Here is a 26010-nt window from a genome sequence, read left to right on the forward strand (position 1 = left end):
TTTAAACTAAGAAATAACTTTAAAGTGTTGTAGCTGACCACAAAAGTAGCAGTAGGGGCATTTCACAATAAGCTTATAGTATGACAAGGGGAACTGGATAAAATAACAGAGAGGCCGTAACAGACAAGGACAAGGACAGCAGGGTAGTCAGATAAGGAAAATTAGAGAAAAACAAGTGAGGTAATCGGCTTAGGATAGGATGGGAAAAGGGAGGCGTGATTCCGCAACTTGCAAACTGAATAAGAATGCTTACATGTTTTGTTTTCACGCGCTTTTGCTAGCCTGATTGCTTGAGCAAAACGCCCGTTCTTGCAAGGCCGTAAAGAATAAAATGTTCTTGTTTCCAAGGCTTTGCCTCAGGCTGAATTGTGAGTGAGTTTTGTTTCTCACAGTTGCCGAAGGGCCTGTTGTTGCGCTGCTCTGTTCGACGTTCTAAAAATCTCAGCCTCCCCTCAAGGCAAATGATTGGAGCAGGTTCGAATTCTGACCGAAAAATCTCACTGTCAGGAAATCTCGGCTCACCTTTACGAACAGTACCTCTTACAGACTAATCCATCTTGTCTTGGAAAATGTGAACTCCCATCCCCCAACCCACCTCGTGCGAATGAACAGCACGACGGGGGACGTGAAGATCAATTTACAGCAAATCAGCCTTTATTGGTTCGGCTCCCGCTCCAAACATTCCAATTCGGTCTGCTTCCTTAGAACTGCAAATCAAGATTCAAGGGTGCTAATTGCAGCGCTAACAGCAAGCTAATGGTTTGATAGCGGCTGTGCAATCAAAAAGCAAGGTCTCAAATGCAAAATAAAGCAAAACACCCAGTAAGCAAAACCTCAGCATCCGTGGAGAGAAAGCAGAATTAACGCTTCGAGTCCAGTGACCCTTCTCCCGAAGGGTGCAGCGAGTTCTGTTTTCGTCTAGACATTTCAACCTGCAGCACCGCGCGTGGAGTCAGGGATCAACTGCACCTTCACTCTATTGGTAGCCACTGAGCACGTACATCGATGCATGCATCAGGACGAGACGGAACCTGAACCAAACGGACGGAGGCTCCGAAGCTCTCTCCCACCCTCTCACCCTCAATGCGCACTCGGAGCCATCCGGCTGCTCCGCATCAGGAAGCATCGGTAGCGCGGCCTCGATCAACAGGTGGGAATCAGAAAGCTTCCCCACACAGTCACACAGTACAGAAGAGGCCCTTTGGCCCTCCGAGTCCGCACTGACAAAGCTACTCTAAGTCTGCTCTAGTCCCACTTTCCAGCACTTGGTCCGTAGCCAGGAAAAGTGATGACATTTCCAGTGCTCACCCAAGTAGTTTTTCAACGGTTTTGAGGTTCCCCGCCTCGCTACCCTCCCGAGCAGTGCATTCCAGACCGCCGCCACCCTCTGGGAAACAGCTGCTTTCTGTCATGACCGCAAGACCACGGAAGGTCTGACGGCCCATAAGACGTAGGAGCAGAATCAGGCCATTCGGCCCACGCTCCGCCATTCGGTCGTGGCTCACAGGTTTCTCAACCCCGATTCTCCTGCCCTTCCGCACAGCCCTTGATCCCCTTATAATCAAGAACCTCTCTATCTCTGTGAAGCACTACTATTATAGGACAAGCCAAACAGAGAACAGCCAGGGAATTCCTAGAGGCATGGCACTCATCCACAGATTCAATCAATAAGCACATCGACCTGGACCCAATATACCGGCCACTGCAGCGGACAGCTGGAGCTGACAACCGGAAGCGGCAGGTACAAATCACTATAAATGCTGCAGGAAACAGCACAGAAGCGCTTCACAGGAGGCCTCATAAGCACTCAGGATGTCACCTAGACAGGGGGCGAAACGTCTGCGACACAAATTCCCAGCTCGGCGAACAGAACCACAACAACGAGCACCCGAGCTACAAATCTTCTCCCAAACTTTGAACCTCTCCATCTCTGTCTTAAATGCAACCTCATCTCGGCCTGAAGGGGCGACCCTTCACCCTGAGGCTGTACTTCCAGGTCCTCGTCTCGCCTACTAGTGGGACCATCTTCTTCACAACCACTCTGACCAGGCCTCCCAGTAGCCTGTAAGGTTCCGTCAGATCCCGCCTTACCTTTCGAAACACCATCGGGTACAGACCCAGAGACCTCATGTGACAAACCCTTCGGGCCCAGGGGGAACACGCTTGTAAACCTTCTCTAGACTCCCTCCAACACCAGCGCATCCCTTCCTTCGGTACAGGGCACAAAACTGCTCCCAATATTCCACCTGTGCTCAGACCAGAGCCTGATATGCAGCCTCAGCAGCACGTCTCCGCGCTTTTTCTTCTCGCCCGCTTGAAATGAATGCCGACACTGCATTTGCCTTCCGAACCATCGGATGAACCTGCGTGTTAATCTTGAAACAACCTGGACCTAGGACTCCCGAGACCCTCTGCGCTTCAGATTCGCAAAGCCTTTCCCTCGTTCAGAAAATCGTCTACCCGATTGTCCTTGCTACCAAAGTGCAAAACCGCACACTCGGTCACTTCTTTCCCCACTCGCCCGTCGTGTCCACGCTCTTCTGCAGCCTGCCCATTTCCTCAAAACTACCTGTCCCTCTAGCTGTCTTTGTGCCATCTGCAAGCTCAGCAAGAATGCCCTCCGTGGCCCTCATTATCGTGGACACCCCAATAAGGTCCCTGTCACAGCCCCGTCTACGAGGTATTTGCAGAAATTCACCAGGTGGCCGGAGACTTTGGCACCGTCGGATCGATAACACAGGGCCCAGCGAGCCTGTGCCGATTCCTACTCCTTGTTTGGACGTGCTACTTGTTGCCCAGACGTGGTTTCAGTCCCGCCGTTCCGCCCGCCTCCCGTTCACGTGTCTAACAAGGTGAGCCTGAAACGTTCCTAATGTGCCTGCTGCCAGCGCTTCGACTGGCAACGCGTTCCAGGCACCCACCATCCTCTATGTGAAAACCTTTCTCCGCACTTTTCCCTTCTCACTTTCCCCCTCTCACCGTGAGCCTGTACCCACTGACTCGCCACCCTTTCGATGCCTCTCAGTATGCTGTCGACCTCTATCAGGTCGCCCCTCAGCTTCCGTCTTTGCAGTGACAACAATCCAAGTTTATTCAACCTCTCCTCACAACAGAAGCACTCCAGGGCAGGCAACGTCCTGGTAAACCTTCTGTGCACCCTCTCCAAAGCATCCACGTCCTTCTGGTAGTGTGCCGAACAGCACTGCGCGCGATATCCCCCAATTGTAGCCTAACTGGAGTTTTGTACAGCTCTTTGTACAGATCATTTATTTACACGTCACAAACAACAAAGGTCCTAGCACTGAGCCCTGCGAGACACCACTGGTTACTGATCTCCCTTCCGAAAAACGCGCTTCCACCGCTACTGTCTGTCTTCTGTGACCGAGCCGGTTTTGTACCCAGCTAGCCGGCTCACCTCAGATCCCACGAGGCTCCACCTTTTGTAGCAGCCTGCCGTAAGATGTGAAGCGATCCAGGAGAGATTACTGACGCAAAGGTGACTACAATTAAATGAAAGTGCTGGGAATGGCAACCGTGGTGGAACTCGCAGCCAAGGAAGGTCAACACCTCACAAAATGGTGGCTAAGAGTTCACAAAATGGTGGCCCAGGGACAAGCACCAACGTAGACACAAAACTGCCACTGCTGTGGAAACACATGTCAGGCAGCAGCAAATTGCTGGTAGAAAGAAGCTGTGTGCAGAAACTGCAGCATTAAAAAAGAATATATTAAGTGGGTGCGCTCGGGGGAGAAGGTACCAATAACCTGCAGCGAAAGTACAGGAAGAAATCCTAAATGGTACAAAAAGGGCAAGAAGACAAAAGCCCAGACGCACAAACCAATGAGGTGTTGTTGTTACAGAGATACTGGCGATACCTGCCGACGCTCCCTTACTGAACGGCGAACCGGTTCCATTGATACGGCTGAGTCATGTTGCGCTGCAACCTTCAGAAACTGCGCGAGGAACACACACAGGTGAAGTGGTGCTTTCACGGTGGGAACGTTCAGTTATACGGTCAGTCTGAAGACACAGCCTGCGCGTCATCAAAGGAAATCTTACAGCTTTATGGGCAAGAATGTGGTTGGACAGAATCGAACTCAACTGGGCCGAAGGCAATCACTTGTCAAGATTCCGAGAGCGACTGATCAAGAATGCTAAAGAAGCACGCTATTGTTTTCAATGGGGTAGACAAGCAGGACGCCGGGAGCCTTTGATGAGGTTCCACGTGGTAGGCTGTTGGAGAAAAGGCAGAGGCATGGAATTGAGGTTGATTCAGCAATTGGGCTTAAAAACTGGCTTTCTGAAAGAAGGCAGCGAGTGGTGGTTGATGGAAGATATTCAGCCTGGATTCTGGATTGGTGGTGCTGGAAGAGCACAGCAGTTCAGGCAGCATCCAAGTAGCTTCGAAATCGACGTTTCGGGCAAAAGCCCTTCATCAGGAATCCATTCAGCCTGGAGTCCGGTTACTAGTGGTGTGCCACAAGGGTCTGTTTTGGGACCACTGCTGTTTGTCATTTTTATAAATGACTTAGACGCAGGCATAACATAGGTGGATGGATTAGTAAATTTGCAGACGACGCTAAAGTCGGTGGAGTAGTGGTCAGTGTGGAAGAATGTTACAGGTTGCAGGGGGACTTCGATAAACTGCAGAACTGGGCTGAGAGGCGGCAAATGGAGTTCAATGCAGCTAAATGTGAGGTGATGCACTTTGGGAAGAATAACAGGAAGGCAGAGTACTGGGTCGATGGAAAGATTCTTGGTAGTGTGGATGTGCAGAGGGATCTTGGAGTCCCCTGTACAGAGATCCCTGAAAGTTGCCACCCGGGTGGATAGTGCTGTTAAGAAGGCTGTTAGGTTTCATTGGTAGAGGGATTGAGTTCCGGAGCCGCAATATCAAGCTGCAACAGTTCACCTGCTGGTGTGTGCTAGGCGGTTTCCTTTCCCTTTGCTCAACGACCTATTTGCTGAACTGGCCGGAGGTCAGCTTTCCAGTAAAATTGAGCCCGGTAAACCCTACCTCCAGATGAGCGTAGATCCTGAGTTTAAATGAATGAGACACAATCTTACTGAAACATATTGGAACATTACGTGGCTCGACAGGGTGAATGCTGAGAGGACATTTTCCCTCATGGGAGTGCCTAGAACTGAACAGAATAAAGAGGCACCAATTTAAGAGTGAGATCAGGAGGAACGTCTTCTCTCAGAGGGTTGTGAGTCTTTGGAATTTGTTGTCACAGACAGCTGGCACACGCTGCTTGTGTGAGACTGACTTAGAATGCTGCCAGTTCTGGCTGAGGCAGCAAAGTGCAAAAGAAGGCAAGGGGGTGTTGTGCCAGTCCCTGCGTACACAGCCCAGGTGCCGGATAATCTGCAGTGGTCCTACCTGCCTTATTATCTTTCCAGGCCAGTTCCGGTCATCAAACATTGGTTTGTTTGTTCTACGTGTTCTCACGTGCTGTTGTCGAGCTAGTGCTGCCTCTTTGCTTTTCCCAGTGAGAATTGACTCTCTGAGTAACCTGCCTCTGACTCAGTCATTCGTGATAGCACACACGATTCTGTCGCGGCTCAGTGAATCGGAAAGTGGCTGAAACTCACAGTCCTTTGCCTCGTTTTTTCCGGTCAGTCACATACGTACCTATCGATTCCGCTTGCCCTTGCACTCTGATGAAAAGCATGTGCCTTAAATACGTCCCGATTATTTTTGTCCTAGCTCACAGTGTTCTCGAAATCTCTCTTTCAAGTCATCAAAATCAAAACGACTGAACCCCTAGATAGCTTCATCCCCAGCAGCATGCAGCAACGTAGCACAGTCGACCTTCTCTTGTTTTTCTGAAATGTCACTCGCGAGTAGCAAAAGCTGGTGGGCAGCTACGGTTGCTGCAACTCCCAAATTCTGACACCACGTGGTGTGAGATCGGGGCCCGGCGTTGGCGGGACGGTGCAGCACGCAGCAGGGTGAGGGGATGACATTGAGAGCAAGTGTCAAGGTGCGCAAGAGACAGAGATGGCGAGAGGAGGATAGGGAGCGGGAGCTGAACAGCCACCTTAGAACAGACGAGTTTGAACCGACTCACGCCAGGCTGGATGTGAGGAAATGAAGCACTTGGTACTCAAACCCATCCAGTGGACACAAAGCACCAAAAGCCTGAGCTATAAACATGAAGCTGTTTTTAGATTTATAGATGAGGGGTGCACCGTTCCCGGAGGTACTGCAATACCAGGTCGATGCGTGGAGTGGACGGAGCAAGCCCCTATTCCATCTCCCTGCTCCAAAAATCAATTTAATATATGGTCCCCAGATAAGGGACGTATCAGATATTAAACTGATAAGAACAGATACTACACTTGATCTTAGCCAAAAGGCCGAGAAGCGATAACTACAATACCGCGGACTGCCTCAAGTCCCATTTGTCCTCCATGTTTTCAGTCAGCTTGATTCTGTTCAAAGACTTGTAGATCACTGCTGACAGTTTCCCTGTCGCCGTAGTCCTCCCAGGATTTCTGACTAGAGCAGCAGGTCCGTTTACAGCAGCTGCTTTTTTTCCCCTGTCAGTGAACCACTGCCTCATGGTCATGTAGAGATCGTCAGTATCTCACCAATCAGGTGGGTCAGGGCTAAGCTTACGTGACTTCTCACGTGACCAGCACAGCGTTTTTGAGGAGGCGGTAACCAACTGCAGAACTGCACGCATTGAATGATACATTCAGCCTGTCATGTCTGCATCAGCTCTCTGCACGAGCAACTTCCCCAGTCCCACTCGCCCTGCAGCAAATATTCTCTCTTCGGATAAGTGTCCGACCCTCCGACCAAAGTCACCATTGAATCTGCCTCCAGCACCCTCTCTCTCGGGCAGTGCACTGAATATTCTAACCACTCGCTGAAGATGCTTGGGCCTAGGACACTACCTCGATGAAACGTGACACGTAGAGAAGAAAGCAATAGATTCAGCCGAGCCCTCCATGTCTTTGATGTGTGTGTGGATGTGCCTGCAGTTAGAACATTGAACAGTACAGGCCCTTCGGCCCACGATGTCGTGCCGAGCAGTTTTCTTAATCTAAGATCAACCTAACCTACACACCCCTCGATTTACTGCCGTCCAGCGTGTGGCTCGTCCAGCAGTCGCTTAAATGTCCCTGACAGTTTGTGGGAGATTAGAAATGTAGTTTCTGCAGGTGGTGGTGGTTAGAGATGTTGTTTTTGCAGATGGGTGACGGGGTGTTGTGGGGGGAGGGGAAGGGGAACATTACACAAACGGTGGCGGGATTCTTGCAGCATACTTAAGGCTAAGATTTTAACGAATATAGAGGTTTTTGTTTAAGAAATAGTTTTAAACTAAGAAATAACTTTAAAGTGTTGTAGCTGACCACAAAAGTAGCAGTAGGGGCATTTCACAATAAGCTTATAGTATGACAAGGGGAACTGGATAAAATAACAGAGAGGCCGTAACAGACAAGGACAAGGACAGCAGGGTAGTCAGATAAGGAAAATTAGAGAAAAACAAGTGAGGTAATCGGCTTAGGATAGGATGGGAAAAGGGAGGCGTGATTCCGCAACTTGCAAACTGAATAAGAATGCTTACATGTTTTGTTTTCACGCGCTTTTGCTAGCCTGATTGCTTGAGCAAAACGCCCGTTCTTGCAAGGCCGTAAAGAATAAAATGTTCTTGTTTCCAAGGCTTTGCCTCAGGCTGAATTGTGAGTGAGTTTTGTTTCTCACAGTTGCCGAAGGGCCTGTTGTTGCGCTGCTCTGTTCGACGTTCTAAAAATCTCAGCCTCCCCTCAAGGCAAATGATTGGAGCAGGTTCGAATTCTGACCGAAAAATCTCACTGTCAGGAAATCTCGGCTCACCTTTACGAACAGTACCTCTTACAGACTAATCCATCTTGTCTTGGAAAATGTGAACTCCCATCCCCCAACCCACCTCGTGCGAATGAACAGCACGACGGGGGACGTGAAGATCAATTTACAGCAAATCAGCCTTTATTGGTTCGGCTCCCGCTCCAAACATTCCAATTCGGTCTGCTTCCTTAGAACTGCAAATCAAGATTCAAGGGTGCTAATTGCAGCGCTAACAGCAAGCTAATGGTTTGATAGCGGCTGTGCAATCAAAAAGCAAGGTCTCAAATGCAAAATAAAGCAAAACACCCAGTAAGCAAAACCTCAGCATCCGTGGAGAGAAAGCAGAATTAACGCTTCGAGTCCAGTGACCCTTCTCCCGAAGGGTGCAGCGAGTTCTGTTTTCGTCTAGACATTTCAACCTGCAGCACCGCGCGTGGAGTCAGGGATCAACTGCACCTTCACTCTATTGGTAGCCACTGAGCACGTACATCGATGCATGCATCAGGACGAGACGGAACCTGAACCAAACGGACGGAGGCTCCGAAGCTCTCTCCCACCCTCTCACCCTCAATGCGCACTCGGAGCCATCCGGCTGCTCCGCATCAGGAAGCATCGGTAGCGCGGCCTCGATCAACAGGTGGGAATCAGAAAGCTTCCCCACACAGTCACACAGTACAGAAGAGGCCCTTTGGCCCTCCGAGTCCGCACTGACAAAGCTACTCTAAGTCTGCTCTAGTCCCACTTTCCAGCACTTGGTCCGTAGCCAGGAAAAGTGATGACATTTCCAGTGCTCACCCAAGTAGTTTTTCAACGGTTTTGAGGTTCCCCGCCTCGCTACCCTCCCGAGCAGTGCATTCCAGACCGCCGCCACCCTCTGGGAAACAGCTGCTTTCTGTCATGACCGCAAGACCACGGAAGGACTGACGGCCCATAAGACGTAGGAGCAGAATCAGGCCATTCGGCCCACGCTCCGCCATTCGGTCGTGGCTCACAGGTTTCTCAACCCCGATTCTCCTGCCCTTCCGCACAGCCCTTGATCCCCTTATAATCAAGAACCTCTCTATCTCTGTGAAGCACTACTATTATAGGACAAGCCAAACAGAGAACAGCCAGGGAATTCCTAGAGGCATGGCACTCATCCACAGATTCAATCAATAAGCACATCGACCTGGACCCAATATACCGGCCACTGCAGCGGACAGCTGGAGCTGACAACCGGAAGCGGCAGGTACAAATCACTATAAATGCTGCAGGAAACAGCACAGAAGCGCTTCACAGGAGGCCTCATAAGCACTCAGGATGTCACCTAGACAGGGGGCGAAACGTCTGCGACACAAATTCCCAGCTCGGCGAACAGAACCACAACAACGAGCACCCGAGCTACAAATCTTCTCCCAAACTTTGAACCTCTCCATCTCTGTCTTAAATGCAACCTCATCTCGGCCTGAAGGGGCGACCCTTCACCCTGAGGCTGTACTTCCAGGTCCTCGTCTCGCCTACTAGTGGGACCATCTTCTTCACAACCACTCTGACCAGGCCTCCCAGTAGCCTGTAAGGTTCCGTCAGATCCCGCCTTACCTTTCGAAACACCATCGGGTACAGACCCAGAGACCTCATGTGACAAACCCTTCGGGCCCAGGGGGAACACGCTTGTAAACCTTCTCTAGACTCCCTCCAACACCAGCGCATCCCTTCCTTCGGTACAGGGCACAAAACTGCTCCCAATATTCCACCTGTGCTCAGACCAGAGCCTGATATGCAGCCTCAGCAGCACGTCTCCGCGCTTTTTCTTCTCGCCCGCTTGAAATGAATGCCGACACTGCATTTGCCTTCCGAACCATCGGATGAACCTGCGTGTTAATCTTGAAACAACCTGGACCTAGGACTCCCGAGACCCTCTGCGCTTCAGATTCGCAAAGCCTTTCCCTCGTTCAGAAAATCGTCTACCCGATTGTCCTTGCTACCAAAGTGCAAAACCGCACACTCGGTCACTTCTTTCCCCACTCGCCCGTCGTGTCCACGCTCTTCTGCAGCCTGCCCATTTCCTCAAAACTACCTGTCCCTCTAGCTGTCTTTGTGCCATCTGCAAGCTCAGCAAGAATGCCCTCCGTGGCCCTCATTATCGTGGACACCCCAATAAGGTCCCTGTCACAGCCCCGTCTACGAGGTATTTGCAGAAATTCACCAGGTGGCCGGAGACTTTGGCACCGTCGGATCGATAACACAGGGCCCAGCGAGCCTGTGCCGATTCCTACTCCTTGTTTGGACGTGCTACTTGTTGCCCAGACGTGGTTTCAGTCCCGCCGTTCCGCCCGCCTCCCGTTCACGTGTCTAACAAGGTGAGCCTGAAACGTTCCTAATGTGCCTGCTGCCAGCGCTTCGACTGGCAACGCGTTCCAGGCACCCACCATCCTCTATGTGAAAACCTTTCTCCGCACTTTTCCCTTCTCACTTTCCCCCTCTCACCGTGAGCCTGTACCCACTGACTCGCCACCCTTTCGATGCCTCTCAGTATGCTGTCGACCTCTATCAGGTCGCCCCTCAGCTTCCGTCTTTGCAGTGACAACAATCCAAGTTTATTCAACCTCTCCTCACAACAGAAGCACTCCAGGGCAGGCAACGTCCTGGTAAACCTTCTGTGCACCCTCTCCAAAGCATCCACGTCCTTCTGGTAGTGTGCCGAACAGCACTGCGCGCGATATCCCCCAATTGTAGCCTAACTGGAGTTTTGTACAGCTCTTTGTACAGATCATTTATTTACACGTCACAAACAACAAAGGTCCTAGCACTGAGCCCTGCGAGACACCACTGGTTACTGATCTCCCTTCCGAAAAACGCGCTTCCACCGCTACTGTCTGTCTTCTGTGACCGAGCCGGTTTTGTACCCAGCTAGCCGGCTCACCTCAGATCCCACGAGGCTCCACCTTTTGTAGCAGCCTGCCGTAAGATGTGAAGCGATCCAGGAGAGATTACTGACGCAAAGGTGACTACAATTAAATGAAAGTGCTGGGAATGGCAACCGTGGTGGAACTCGCAGCCAAGGAAGGTCAACACCTCACAAAATGGTGGCTAAGAGTTCACAAAATGGTGGCCCAGGGACAAGCACCAACGTAGACACAAAACTGCCACTGCTGTGGAAACACATGTCAGGCAGCAGCAAATTGCTGGTAGAAAGAAGCTGTGTGCAGAAACTGCAGCATTAAAAAAGAATATATTAAGTGGGTGCGCTCGGGGGAGAAGGTACCAATAACCTGCAGCGAAAGTACAGGAAGAAATCCTAAATGGTACAAAAAGGGCAAGAAGACAAAAGCCCAGACGCACAAACCAATGAGGTGTTGTTGTTACAGAGATACTGGCGATACCTGCCGACGCTCCCTTACTGAACGGCGAACCGGTTCCATTGATACGGCTGAGTCATGTTGCGCTGCAACCTTCAGAAACTGCGCGAGGAACACACACAGGTGAAGTGGTGCTTTCACGGTGGGAACGTTCAGTTATACGGTCAGTCTGAAGACACAGCCTGCGCGTCATCAAAGGAAATCTTACAGCTTTATGGGCAAGAATGTGGTTGGACAGAATCGAACTCAACTGGGCCGAAGGCAATCACTTGTCAAGATTCCGAGAGCGACTGATCAAGAATGCTAAAGAAGCACGCTATTGTTTTCAATGGGGTAGACAAGCAGGACGCCGGGAGCCTTTGATGAGGTTCCACGTGGTAGGCTGTTGGAGAAAAGGCAGAGGCATGGAATTGAGGTTGATTCAGCAATTGGGCTTAAAAACTGGCTTTCTGAAAGAAGGCAGCGAGTGGTGGTTGATGGAAGATATTCAGCCTGGATTCTGGATTGGTGGTGCTGGAAGAGCACAGCAGTTCAGGCAGCATCCAAGTAGCTTCGAAATCGACGTTTCGGGCAAAAGCCCTTCATCAGGAATCCATTCAGCCTGGAGTCCGGTTACTAGTGGTGTGCCACAAGGGTCTGTTTTGGGACCACTGCTGTTTGTCATTTTTATAAATGACTTAGACGCAGGCATAACATAGGTGGATGGATTAGTAAATTTGCAGACGACGCTAAAGTCGGTGGAGTAGTGGTCAGTGTGGAAGAATGTTACAGGTTGCAGGGGGACTTCGATAAACTGCAGAACTGGGCTGAGAGGCGGCAAATGGAGTTCAATGCAGCTAAATGTGAGGTGATGCACTTTGGGAAGAATAACAGGAAGGCAGAGTACTGGGTCGATGGAAAGATTCTTGGTAGTGTGGATGTGCAGAGGGATCTTGGAGTCCCCTGTACAGAGATCCCTGAAAGTTGCCACCCGGGTGGATAGTGCTGTTAAGAAGGCTGTTAGGTTTCATTGGTAGAGGGATTGAGTTCCGGAGCCGCAATATCAAGCTGCAACAGTTCACCTGCTGGTGTGTGCTAGGCGGTTTCCTTTCCCTTTGCTCAACGACCTATTTGCTGAACTGGCCGGAGGTCAGCTTTCCAGTAAAATTGAGCCCGGTAAACCCTACCTCCAGATGAGCGTAGATCCTGAGTTTAAATGAATGAGACACAATCTTACTGAAACATATTGGAACATTACGTGGCTCGACAGGGTGAATGCTGAGAGGACATTTTCCCTCATGGGAGTGCCTAGAACTGAACAGAATAAAGAGGCACCAATTTAAGAGTGAGATCAGGAGGAACGTCTTCTCTCAGAGGGTTGTGAGTCTTTGGAATTTGTTGTCACAGACAGCTGGCACACGCTGCTTGTGTGAGACTGACTTAGAATGCTGCCAGTTCTGGCTGAGGCAGCAAAGTGCAAAAGAAGGCAAGGGGGTGTTGTGCCAGTCCCTGCGTACACAGCCCAGGTGCCGGATAATCTGCAGTGGTCCTACCTGCCTTATTATCTTTCCAGGCCAGTTCCGGTCATCAAACATTGGTTTGTTTGTTCTACGTGTTCTCACGTGCTGTTGTCGAGCTAGTGCTGCCTCTTTGCTTTTCCCAGTGAGAATTGACTCTCTGAGTAACCTGCCTCTGACTCAGTCATTCGTGATAGCACACACGATTCTGTCGCGGCTCAGTGAATCGGAAAGTGGCTGAAACTCACAGTCCTTTGCCTCGTTTTTTCCGGTCAGTCACATACGTACCTATCGATTCCGCTTGCCCTTGCACTCTGATGAAAAGCATGTGCCTTAAATACGTCCCGATTATTTTTGTCCTAGCTCACAGTGTTCTCGAAATCTCTCTTTCAAGTCATCAAAATCAAAACGACTGAACCCCTAGATAGCTTCATCCCCAGCAGCATGCAGCAACGTAGCACAGTCGACCTTCTCTTGTTTTTCTGAAATGTCACTCGCGAGTAGCAAAAGCTGGTGGGCAGCTACGGTTGCTGCAACTCCCAAATTCTGACACCACGTGGTGTGAGATCGGGGCCCGGCGTTGGCGGGACGGTGCAGCACGCAGCAGGGGTGAGGGGATGACATTGAGAGCAAGTGTCAAGGTGCGCAAGAGACAGAGATGGCGAGAGGAGGATAGGGAGCGGGAGCTGAACAGCCACCTTAGAACAGACGAGTTTGAACCGACTCACGCCCGGCTGGATGTGAGAAATGAAGCACTTGGTACTCAAACCCATCCAGTGGACACAAAGCACCAAAAGCCTGAGCTATAAACATGAAGCTGTTTTTAGATTTATAGATGAGGGGTGCACCGTTCCCGGAGGTACTGCAATACCAGGTCGATGCGTGGAGTGGACGGAGCAAGCCCCTATTCCATCTCCCTGCTCCAAAAATCAATTTAATATATGGTCCCCAGATAAGGGACGTATCAGATATTAAACTGATAAGAACAGATACTACACTTGATCTTAGCCAAAAGGCCGAGAAGCGATAACTACAATACCGCGGACTGCCTCAAGTCCCATTTGTCCTCCATGTTTTCAGTCAGCTTGATTCTGTTCAAAGACTTGTAGATCACTGCTGACAGTTTCCCTGTCGCCGTAGTCCTCCCAGGATTTCTGACTAGAGCAGCAGGTCCGTTTACAGCAGCTGCTTTTTTTCCCCTGTCAGTGAACCACTGCCTCATGGTCATGTAGAGATCGTCAGTATCTCACCAATCAGGTGGGTCAGGGCTAAGCTTACGTGACTTCTCACGTGACCAGCACAGCGTTTTTGAGGAGGCGGTAACCAACTGCAGAACTGCACGCATTGAATGATACATTCAGCCTGTCATGTCTGCATCAGCTCTCTGCACGAGCAACTTCCCCAGTCCCACTCGCCCTGCAGCAAATATTCTCTCTTCGGATAAGTGTCCGACCCTCCGACCAAAGTCACCATTGAATCTGCCTCCAGCACCCTCTCTCTCGGGCAGTGCACTGAATATTCTAACCACTCGCTGAAGATGCTTGGGCCTAGGACACTACCTCGATGAAACGTGACACGTAGAGAAGAAAGCAATAGATTCAGCCGAGCCCTCCATGTCTTTGATGTGTGTGTGGATGTGCCTGCAGTTAGAACATTGAACAGTACAGGCCCTTCGGCCCACGATGTCGTGCCGAGCAGTTTTCTTAATCTAAGATCAACCTAACCTACACACCCCTCGATTTACTGCCGTCCAGCGTGTGGCTCGTCCAGCAGTCGCTTAAATGTCCCTGACAGTTTGTGGGAGATTAGAAATGTAGTTTCTGCAGGTGGTGGTGGTTAGAGATGTTGTTTTTGCAGATGGGTGACGGGGTGTTGTGGGGGGAGGGGAAGGGGAACATTACACAAACGGTGGCGGGATTCTTGCAGCATACTTAAGGCTAAGATTTTAACGAATATAGAGGTTTTTGTTTAAGAAATAGTTTTAAACTAAGAAATAACTTTAAAGTGTTGTAGCTGACCACAAAAGTAGCAGTAGGGGCATTTCACAATAAGCTTATAGTATGACAAGGGGAACTGGATAAAATAACAGAGAGGCCGTAACAGACAAGGACAAGGACAGCAGGGTAGTCAGATAAGGAAAATTAGAGAAAAACAAGTGAGGTAATCGGCTTAGGATAGGATGGGAAAAGGGAGGCGTGATTCCGCAACTTGCAAACTGAATAAGAATGCTTACATGTTTTGTTTTCACGCGCTTTTGCTAGCCTGATTGCTTGAGCAAAACGCCCGTTCTTGCAAGGCCGTAAAGAATAAAATGTTCTTGTTTCCAAGGCTTTGCCTCAGGCTGAATTGTGAGTGAGTTTTGTTTCTCACAGTTGCCGAAGGGCCTGTTGTTGCGCTGCTCTGTTCGACGTTCTAAAAATCTCAGCCTCCCCTCAAGGCAAATGATTGGAGCAGGTTCGAATTCTGACCGAAAAATCTCACTGTCAGGAAATCTCGGCTCACCTTTACGAACAGTACCTCTTACAGACTAATCCATCTTGTCTTGGAAAATGTGAACTCCCATCCCCCAACCCACCTCGTGCGAATGAACAGCACGACGGGGGACGTGAAGATCAATTTACAGCAAATCAGCCTTTATTGGTTCGGCTCCCGCTCCAAACATTCCAATTCGGTCTGCTTCCTTAGAACTGCAAATCAAGATTCAAGGGTGCTAATTGCAGCGCTAACAGCAAGCTAATGGTTTGATAGCGGCTGTGCAATCAAAAAGCAAGGTCTCAAATGCAAAATAAAGCAAAACACCCAGTAAGCAAAACCTCAGCATCCGTGGAGAGAAAGCAGAATTAACGCTTCGAGTCCAGTGACCCTTCTCCCGAAGGGTGCAGCGAGTTCTGTTTTCGTCTAGACATTTCAACCTGCAGCACCGCGCGTGGAGTCAGGGATCAACTGCACCTTCACTCTATTGGTAGCCACTGAGCACGTACATCGATGCATGCATCAGGACGAGACGGAACCTGAACCAAACGGACGGAGGCTCCGAAGCTCTCTCCCACCCTCTCACCCTCAATGCGCACTCGGAGCCATCCGGCTGCTCCGCATCAGGAAGCATCGGTAGCGCGGCCTCGATCAACAGGTGGGAATCAGAAAGCTTCCCCACACAGTCACACAGTACAGAAGAGGCCCTTTGGCCCTCCGAGTCCGCACTGACAAAGCTACTCTAAGTCTGCTCTAGTCCCACTTTCCAGCACTTGGTCCGTAGCCAGGAAAAGTGATGACATTTCCAGTGCTCACCCAAGTAGTTTTTCAACGGTTTTGAGGTTCCCCGCCTCGCTACCCTCCCGAGCAGTGCATTCCAGACCGCCGCCACCCTCTGGGAAACAGCTGCTTTCTGTCATGACCGCAAGACCACGGAAGGTCTGACGGCCCATAAGACGTAGGAGCAGAATCAGGCCATTCGGCCCACGCTCCGCCATTCGGTCGTGGCTCACAGGTTTCTCAACCCCGATTCTCCTGCCCTTCCGCACAGCCCTTGATCCCCTTATAATCAAGAACCTCTCTATCTCTGTGAAGCACTACTATTATAGGACAAGCCAAACAGAGAACAGCCAGGGAATTCCTAGAGGCATGGCACTCATCCACAGATTCAATCAATAAGCACATCGACCTGGACCCAATATACCGGCCACTGCAGCGGACAGCTGGAGCTGACAACCGGAAGCGGCAGGTACAAATCACTATAAATGCTGCAGGAAACAGCACAGAAGCGCTTCACAGGAGGCCTCATAAGCACTCAGGATGTCACCTAGACAGGGGGCGAAACGTCTGCGACACAAATTCCCAGCTCGGCGAACAGAACCACAACAACGAGCACCCGAGCTACAAATCTTCTCCCAAACTTTGAACCTCTCCATCTCTGTCTTAAATGCAACCTCATCTCGGCCTGAAGGGGCGACCCTTCACCCTGAGGCTGTACTTCCAGGTCCTCGTCTCGCCTACTAGTGGGACCATCTTCTTCACAACCACTCTGACCAGGCCTCCCAGTAGCCTGTAAGGTTCCGTCAGATCCCGCCTTACCTTTCGAAACACCATCGGGTACAGACCCAGAGACCTCATGTGACAAACCCTTCGGGCCCAGGGGGAACACGCTTGTAAACCTTCTCTAGACTCCCTCCAACACCAGCGCATCCCTTCCTTCGGTACAGGGCACAAAACTGCTCCCAATATTCCACCTGTGCTCAGACCAGAGCCTGATATGCAGCCTCAGCAGCACGTCTCCGCGCTTTTTCTTCTCGCCCGCTTGAAATGAATGCCGACACTGCATTTGCCTTCCGAACCATCGGATGAACCTGCGTGTTAATCTTGAAACAACCTGGACCTAGGACTCCCGAGACCCTCTGCGCTTCAGATTCGCAAAGCCTTTCCCTCGTTCAGAAAATCGTCTACCCGATTGTCCTTGCTACCAAAGTGCAAAACCGCACACTCGGTCACTTCTTTCCCCACTCGCCCGTCGTGTCCACGCTCTTCTGCAGCCTGCCCATTTCCTCAAAACTACCTGTCCCTCTAGCTGTCTTTGTGCCATCTGCAAGCTCAGCAAGAATGCCCTCCGTGGCCCTCATTATCGTGGACACCCCAATAAGGTCCCTGTCACAGCCCCGTCTACGAGGTATTTGCAGAAATTCACCAGGTGGCCGGAGACTTTGGCACCGTCGGATCGATAACACAGGGCCCAGCGAGCCTGTGCCGATTCCTACTCCTTGTTTGGACGTGCTACTTGTTGCCCAGACGTGGTTTCAGTCCCGCCGTTCCGCCCGCCTCCCGTTCACGTGTCTAACAAGGTGAGCCTGAAACGTTCCTAATGTGCCTGCTGCCAGCGCTTCGACTGGCAACGCGTTCCAGGCACCCACCATCCTCTATGTGAAAACCTTTCTCCGCACTTTTCCCTTCTCACTTTCCCCCTCTCACCGTGAGCCTGTACCCACTGACTCGCCACCCTTTCGATGCCTCTCAGTATGCTGTCGACCTCTATCAGGTCGCCCCTCAGCTTCCGTCTTTGCAGTGACAACAATCCAAGTTTATTCAACCTCTCCTCACAACAGAAGCACTCCAGGGCAGGCAACGTCCTGGTAAACCTTCTGTGCACCCTCTCCAAAGCATCCACGTCCTTCTGGTAGTGTGCCGAACAGCACTGCGCGCGATATCCCCCAATTGTAGCCTAACTGGAGTTTTGTACAGCTCTTTGTACAGATCATTTATTTACACGTCACAAACAACAAAGGTCCTAGCACTGAGCCCTGCGAGACACCACTGGTTACTGATCTCCCTTCCGAAAAACGCGCTTCCACCGCTACTGTCTGTCTTCTGTGACCGAGCCGGTTTTGTACCCAGCTAGCCGGCTCACCTCAGATCCCACGAGGCTCCACCTTTTGTAGCAGCCTGCCGTAAGATGTGAAGCGATCCAGGAGAGATTACTGACGCAAAGGTGACTACAATTAAATGAAAGTGCTGGGAATGGCAACCGTGGTGGAACTCGCAGCCAAGGAAGGTCAACACCTCACAAAATGGTGGCTAAGAGTTCACAAAATGGTGGCCCAGGGACAAGCACCAACGTAGACACAAAACTGCCACTGCTGTGGAAACACATGTCAGGCAGCAGCAAATTGCTGGTAGAAAGAAGCTGTGTGCAGAAACTGCAGCATTAAAAAAGAATATATTAAGTGGGTGCGCTCGGGGGAGAAGGTACCAATAACCTGCAGCGAAAGTACAGGAAGAAATCCTAAATGGTACAAAAAGGGCAAGAAGACAAAAGCCCAGACGCACAAACCAATGAGGTGTTGTTGTTACAGAGATACTGGCGATACCTGCCGACGCTCCCTTACTGAACGGCGAACCGGTTCCATTGATACGGCTGAGTCATGTTGCGCTGCAACCTTCAGAAACTGCGCGAGGAACACACACAGGTGAAGTGGTGCTTTCACGGTGGGAACGTTCAGTTATACGGTCAGTCTGAAGACACAGCCTGCGCGTCATCAAAGGAAATCTTACAGCTTTATGGGCAAGAATGTGGTTGGACAGAATCGAACTCAACTGGGCCGAAGGCAATCACTTGTCAAGATTCCGAGAGCGACTGATCAAGAATGCTAAAGAAGCACGCTATTGTTTTCAATGGGGTAGACAAGCAGGACGCCGGGAGCCTTTGATGAGGTTCCACGTGGTAGGCTGTTGGAGAAAAGGCAGAGGCATGGAATTGAGGTTGATTCAGCAATTGGGCTTAAAAACTGGCTTTCTGAAAGAAGGCAGCGAGTGGTGGTTGATGGAAGATATTCAGCCTGGATTCTGGATTGGTGGTGCTGGAAGAGCACAGCAGTTCAGGCAGCATCCAAGTAGCTTCGAAATCGACGTTTCGGGCAAAAGCCCTTCATCAGGAATCCATTCAGCCTGGAGTCCGGTTACTAGTGGTGTGCCACAAGGGTCTGTTTTGGGACCACTGCTGTTTGTCATTTTTATAAATGACTTAGACGCAGGCATAACATAGGTGGATGGATTAGTAAATTTGCAGACGACGCTAAAGTCGGTGGAGTAGTGGTCAGTGTGGAAGAATGTTACAGGTTGCAGGGGGACTTCGATAAACTGCAGAACTGGGCTGAGAGGCGGCAAATGGAGTTCAATGCAGCTAAATGTGAGGTGATGCACTTTGGGAAGAATAACAGGAAGGCAGAGTACTGGGTCGATGGAAAGATTCTTGGTAGTGTGGATGTGCAGAGGGATCTTGGAGTCCCCTGTACAGAGATCCCTGAAAGTTGCCACCCGGGTGGATAGTGCTGTTAAGAAGGCTGTTAGGTTTCATTGGTAGAGGGATTGAGTTCCGGAGCCGCAATATCAAGCTGCAACAGTTCACCTGCTGGTGTGTGCTAGGCGGTTTCCTTTCCCTTTGCTCAACGACCTATTTGCTGAACTGGCCGGAGGTCAGCTTTCCAGTAAAATTGAGCCCGGTAAACCCTACCTCCAGATGAGCGTAGATCCTGAGTTTAAATGAATGAGACACAATCTTACTGAAACATATTGGAACATTACGTGGCTCGACAGGGTGAATGCTGAGAGGACATTTTCCCTCATGGGAGTGCCTAGAACTGAACAGAATAAAGAGGCACCAATTTAAGAGTGAGATCAGGAGGAACGTCTTCTCTCAGAGGGTTGTGAGTCTTTGGAATTTGTTGTCACAGACAGCTGGCACACGCTGCTTGTGTGAGACTGACTTAGAATGCTGCCAGTTCTGGCTGAGGCAGCAAAGTGCAAAAGAAGGCAAGGGGGTGTTGTGCCAGTCCCTGCGTACACAGCCCAGGTGCCGGATAATCTGCAGTGGTCCTACCTGCCTTATTATCTTTCCAGGCCAGTTCCGGTCATCAAACATTGGTTTGTTTGTTCTACGTGTTCTCACGTGCTGTTGTCGAGCTAGTGCTGCCTCTTTGCTTTTCCCAGTGAGAATTGACTCTCTGAGTAACCTGCCTCTGACTCAGTCATTCGTGATAGCACACACGATTCTGTCGCGGCTCAGTGAATCGGAAAGTGGCTGAAACTCACAGTCCTTTGCCTCGTTTTTTCCGGTCAGTCACATACGTACCTATCGATTCCGCTTGCCCTTGCACTCTGATGAAAAGCATGTGCCTTAAATACGTCCCGATTATTTTTGTCCTAGCTCACAGTGTTCTCGAAATCTCTCTTTCAAGTCATCAAAATCAAAACGACTGAACCCCTAGATAGCTTCATCCCCAGCAGCATGCAGCAACGTAGCACAGTCGACCTTCTCTTGTTTTTCTGAAATGTCACTCGCGAGTAGCAAAAGCTGGTGGGCAGCTACGGTTGCTGCAACTCCCAAATTCTGACACCACGTGGTGTGAGATCGGGGCCCGGCGTTGGCGGGACGGTGCAGCACGCAGCAGGGGTGAGGGGATGACATTGAGAGCAAGTGTCAAGGTGCGCAAGAGACAGAGATGGCGAGAGGAGGATAGGGAGCGGGAGCTGAACAGCCACCTTAGAACAGACGAGTTTGAACCGACTCACGCCCGGCTGGATGTGAGAAATGAAGCACTTGGTACTCAAACCCATCCAGTGGACACAAAGCACCAAAAGCCTGAGCTATAAACATGAAGCTGTTTTTAGATTTATAGATGAGGGGTGCACCGTTCCCGGAGGTACTGCAATACCAGGTCGATGCGTGGAGTGGACGGAGCAAGCCCCTATTCCATCTCCCTGCTCCAAAAATCAATTTAATATATGGTCCCCAGATAAGGGACGTATCAGATATTAAACTGATAAGAACAGATTTTTTTTTTTTTTATTTCAAAAATATACTTTATTCATAAATGATTTGATGGTCTGTACATTGGATCATGCCATACATATGTCCATATTTACAAACACAGATTCAACTTTATTCTTGTCCTTTACAATCCTGTGCATTTTTTCAATCTTGTATATATACATATATTTGGTGAGGCATCAGCAGAGCCCAAAAAAAAAAACGTCTGTATGGGCCCCCTGTTCTTCTTTCGGCAGGCCGATCTTACACGGTGGTCTTTCCCCACCGCGCCTTGGCGGCAGCTGCCCCAAGCTTCAGCGCGTCCCTCAACACGTAGTCTTGGACCTTGGAATGTGCCAGTCTGCAACACTCGGTCGGGGTCAACTCCTTCAGCTGGAAGATCAACAGGTTTCGGACCGCCCAGAGAGCGTCCTTCACCGAGTTGATGATCCTCCAGGCGCAGTTAATGTTCGTCTCGGTGTGAGTCCCGGGGAACAGGCCGTAGAGCACGGAGTCCCGCGTCACGGCGCTGCTCGGGACGAACCTCGACAAGCACCACTGCATTCCTCTCCAGACTTCCTCTGCATAGGCACATTCCAGAAGGAGGTGTGTGACAGTCTCGTCCCCCCCGCAGCCACTTCGAGGGCAGCGTGCGGTGCGGCAGAGAGTCCGGGCGTGCATAAAGGATCTCACAGGCAGAGCCCTTCTCACCACCAGCCAAGCCACGTCTTGGTGCTTGTTGGAAAGTTCTGGCGATGAGGCATTCTGCCAAATGGCTTTGACAGTCTGCTCAGGGAACCGCTCGACAGGATCCGCCCTCTCCTTTTCCCGAAGGGTCTCAAGGACGCTACGTGCTGACCACTTCCTGATGGACTTGTGGTCGAAGGTGTTTTTCCTCATAAATTTCTCCACGAAGGACAGGTGATACGGAACGGTCCAACTACTCGGAGCGTTCCGCGGCAGCGAGGCCAGGCCCATCCTTCGCAACACCGGGGACAGGTAGAACCTCAGTACGTAGTGACACTTGGTGTTTGCGTACCGGGGATCCACGCACAACTTGATGCAGCCACACACAAAGGTGGCCATCAGGGTGAGGGTGGCATTGGGCGTGTTTTTTCCCCCATTGCACCGGTCTTTGTACATTGAGTCTCTTCGGACCCGGTCCATCTTTGATCTCCAAATGAATTGGAAGATGGCCCGGGTGACTGCGGCGGCACAGGTCCTGGGGATAGGCCAGACCTGTGCCACATATAGCAATACTGAGAGGACCTCACACCTGATGACCAGGTTTTTTCCCGCGATGGAGAGCGACCGTTGCCCCCATCTGCCTAGTTTCTGTCTCATCTTTCTGATCCGCTCCTCCCAGGTCTTGGCGCACGCCCCAGCCCCCCCGAACCAAATACCCAGCACCTTCAGGTGGTCAGTCCTGACGGTGAAGGGGATAGAGGATTGGTCGGCCCAGTTCCCGAAGAGCATGGCCTCGCTCTTGCCTCGGTTTACCTTGGCCCCCGAGGCCCGTTCGAACTGGTCGCAGATGCACACGAGTCTGTGCACGGACAGCGGATCCGAGCAGAAAACAGCGACGTCATCCATGTACAGGGAGGCCTTAACCTGCAGGCCCCCGCTGCCAGGAATAGTCACCCCTCTCAGGCTCGCATCCTTCCTGATGGATTCGGCAAATGGCTCTATGCAACACACAAACAAGGCGGGTGAGAGGGGGCATCCCTGCCTGACTCCAGATCTTACAGGGAAGCTATCTGATTCCCACCCATTGATTGAGACTGCACTGACAATGTTGGTGTAGAGCAGTCTGATCCAATTTCCGATTCCCTCCCCAAAGCCCATTTTGGAGAGGACATCCCTCATATATGTATGCGATATCCTGTCAAAGGCTTTCTCCTGGTCCAGGCTGATGAGGCAGGTGTCCACCCCCCTGTCCTGCACGTAGGCGATCGTATCCCTGAGGAGTGCGAGACTCTCAGAGATCTTCCTGCCCGGTACAGCACAGGTTTGGTCCGGGTGGATCACCGATCCCAGAGCAGACCTGACCCGGTTGGCGATGACCTTTGACAGGATTTTGTAGTCTGCATTTAACAGTGAGATCGGTCTCCAATTTCTAATTTCCTCCCTCTCCCCCTTCCGCTTGTAGACGAGGGTGATGATGCCTTTCCTCATGGATTCACTCATGGTACCTGCCCGGAGCATACTGACATACACCTCCAGCAGGTCCTGGCCGATCAAGTCCCAAAGAGCGGAATAAACCTCGACCGGTAAGCCGTCGCTTCCGGGAGTTTTATTCTTTTCGAAGGACTCGAGGGCCTTGGTCAGTTCATCCAGAGATAGCGGCTGATCCAGCCTCTCTCGTGTTCCGTCATCTAGGACCTCCGTGATAGAGGACAGGAACGACTGGGAGGCCGCGCTGTCGGTCGGCTTCGAGTCATACAGGCTGGCGTAGAAGGATTTGCTGATCCTCATGACGTCAGCCTGAGATGACGTTACCGAGCCATCTTCTTTCTTCAGGCTGCTGAGCACGGAGCTCTCTTTGTGCACCTTCTGGAAGAAGAAACGTGAGCACGTCTCGTCCTGCTCCACCGAGCGGACCCTGGACCGGAAGATTATCCTGGAGGCCTCCGAGGCAAAGAGCGAGGCTTGCTGGCCCTTCACCTCCTTGAGGTCCTCCGTGACATCCACCCCCATCGTCTGCAGCAGGAGCAGGTTCTGCATACTTTCCTGGAGCTGGGACAGTTTTCCCCGCCTCTCTCTCGCCTCCTGGACACCTTTGAGGATAAAGAACCTCTTGATGTTCCCTTTTACCGTTTCCCACCAGTCCGCTGGAGACTCAAAGAGGGGCTTCACGGTTCTCCAACCTGCGTAATCCCTCTTGAGCTCTTCGATGTTTCCCGGGGTCAACAGCTTAGTGTTCAGTTTCCACGTTCCGTTGCCCGCCCGCTGTTCGTCCTGTAGGTGACAGTCGGCCAGCAGGAGGCAGTGGTCAGAGAAGAACACCGGCTTGACGTCGGTGGATCTGACCGAGAGCGTTCGGGACACAAACAGGTAATCTATCCTTGAGCGGATAGACCCGTCTGCCCGTGACCAGGTGTATCTACGCTGCGCTCCGTCTGCAGGGGCGCTGAAGACGTCGTGCAGCTTGGCGTCTTTGACCGTTTCCATCAGGGCCCTGGACGTAGCGTCCGGTTTACTGTCCCCCCCGCCGGATCGTCCATCAGCATCAATGATGCAGTTGAAGTCTCCGGCCAGAATGACCGGCCTGGACGTAGCCAGCAGCAGTGGAAGCTGTTGCAGGACGGCCAACCGTTCACTCTTACCCACTGGGGCGTACACGTTGATTAGTCTCACGGGAGCGTTTCTGTATTTAACATCCGCGACGAGGAGGCGCCCGCCCACCACCTCCTTAACCTCGGAGATGGTGAAGTTGCCTCCCCGCAACAGGATACCCAGGCCGGAGGCGCGGCTATCGTTGCCCCCCGACCACACTGACGGCCCGTGGGCCCACAAGCTCGACCATCTCCTGTAACTGCTGAGGTGCGGTATCCCACACTCCTGCAGAAACAGGACATCGGCTTTGACGTTGGCCAGGAAGGCCAGCGTTGAAACACATCGCGTAGCCGCTTTAATGCTACGTACATTTACGCTGGCAATTTTAAACCCCATTTTAACAGTTTGCGGGGTTACCAGTGTCCATTTTCTTCTGGTCTTGCTCCAGTGGGGTAGCTGCGTGCATCCCCGTGGTGACAGCAAACTGCTGGACCTTCCCAGGGCTGAGGTAGTTGTCCGGCTCCACGCTGGAGTCATTTCCCCGCTCTGGTGTCATCGTGTCGGACCCAGGGTCCTCATCGCCCCGTTCTCCATCTGACAGCAGGGCTGTCACTGGGACGCTGCTCCCAGTTCCCTGGAGCTGTGGGCCGGTGGGTACCCCTTGGTTCTCACCGGGTAGGGGGAGGCCTTCACCCATCCCCTCAGAGGGATCGTCTTTTCCTCCTTGGGCGGTGTTGCCCTCCTTTCTCCCCACGGCGCTCTGCCTCTTCCTCCGGAGGCGACCCTTCTTGCGCCCGTCCTCACCCTCGGAGGAGCTGCCTGTATCCTCCTCTTGGAGGTGTCTCTTCCCCCTTCGCTTGGTGGCTTTGGGGCCCTCGAGAGGTTTCCTTTTCCTGTTTTTAACGATAATCCACTGCTCTGCCTCCTTTGATCCCTCCTCTTCCATTTCCTCCGTCTGTCTTGCAGGAGCTTGGGTCGGCTGCTGCATCTCCCCGCCGTCTGCTGCCTGCTCCTCTACAACTTTCCCTTCCTTCTGGGTGCCTCCAGGTACCGTTCCTTTGCTGATTCGCGGTACCTCGTTAGACTTTGTCGGTCCGCGGCTCGTGTTGCCACCTCCGGCCATCTGTGCGTAGGTGGCGGCTCCTCGTCTTGGGCAGGCCTTGTACATGTGGCCCGCCTCCCCGCACAGGTTGCAGCTCTTTTCCTCCCGACAGTCCTTTGTCAAGTGACCCTCCTGTTTGCAGTTCCTGCAGATGGTCACTTTGCAATCCACCGCCACGTGTCCCGACTTCCCGCAGGTTCGGCACACTTTGGGCTGCCCTGCATATGTCAGGTAGCCTCTGCTCCCTCCGATTGCGAAGCTCGAGGGTGGGTGGAGGATGTTCCCACTGTCATCGGCCCTCAGAGTTACCTTGACCTGCCTCTTACTGGTCCAGATCCCAAAGGGGTCGATCACATCGGTGGCTTCTCCCTCGACTTGGACGTACCTTCCCAGGAAGGTCAGGACATCAGCCGCTGGAACGTAGGGGTTGTACATATGGATTGTAACAACCCGGTTCCTCTGTGCAGGAAGCACACACAATGGGGTCGCCGACAAGATGGAGAACAGCGGCTCCCCTTCCTTCTCCTTGAAGACCTTCAGGAGCTGTTCGCACTGCTTCACGCTCCTGAAGGTCACATCGAAGTAGCCTGCCCCAGGGAAATCCTGCAGGCAGTACACGTCTGCGGCTGCAAGGCCGCAACACTCCAGCAGAACTTTCTTCACAA

General features: G+C 51.7%; 1 long non-coding RNA gene, 2 other non-coding genes and 1 pseudogene across 3 annotated transcripts in view; all 4 read right to left on the reverse strand.

Annotated features, from left to right (window-relative positions):
* Positions 1-26010, reverse strand: part of LOC140481684 (uncharacterized) — a 119726-nt gene that overhangs the window by 13071 nt on the left and 80645 nt on the right. The window lies entirely within an intron of this gene.
* LOC140482984 (U2 spliceosomal RNA) lies at positions 6185-6375 on the reverse strand. The gene has a single exon (XR_011961842.1). It is a non-coding gene; the product is annotated as a U2 spliceosomal RNA (small nuclear RNA).
* Positions 13512-13702, reverse strand: LOC140482988 (U2 spliceosomal RNA). The gene has a single exon (XR_011961847.1). It is a non-coding gene; the product is annotated as a U2 spliceosomal RNA (small nuclear RNA).
* On the reverse strand, positions 20839-21018 carry LOC140483017 (U2 spliceosomal RNA; annotated as a pseudogene).

This window comes from Chiloscyllium punctatum, chromosome 1 (assembly GCF_047496795.1).
Source record: "Chiloscyllium punctatum isolate Juve2018m chromosome 1, sChiPun1.3, whole genome shotgun sequence".
Lineage (NCBI taxonomy): Eukaryota > Metazoa > Chordata > Chondrichthyes > Orectolobiformes > Hemiscylliidae > Chiloscyllium > Chiloscyllium punctatum.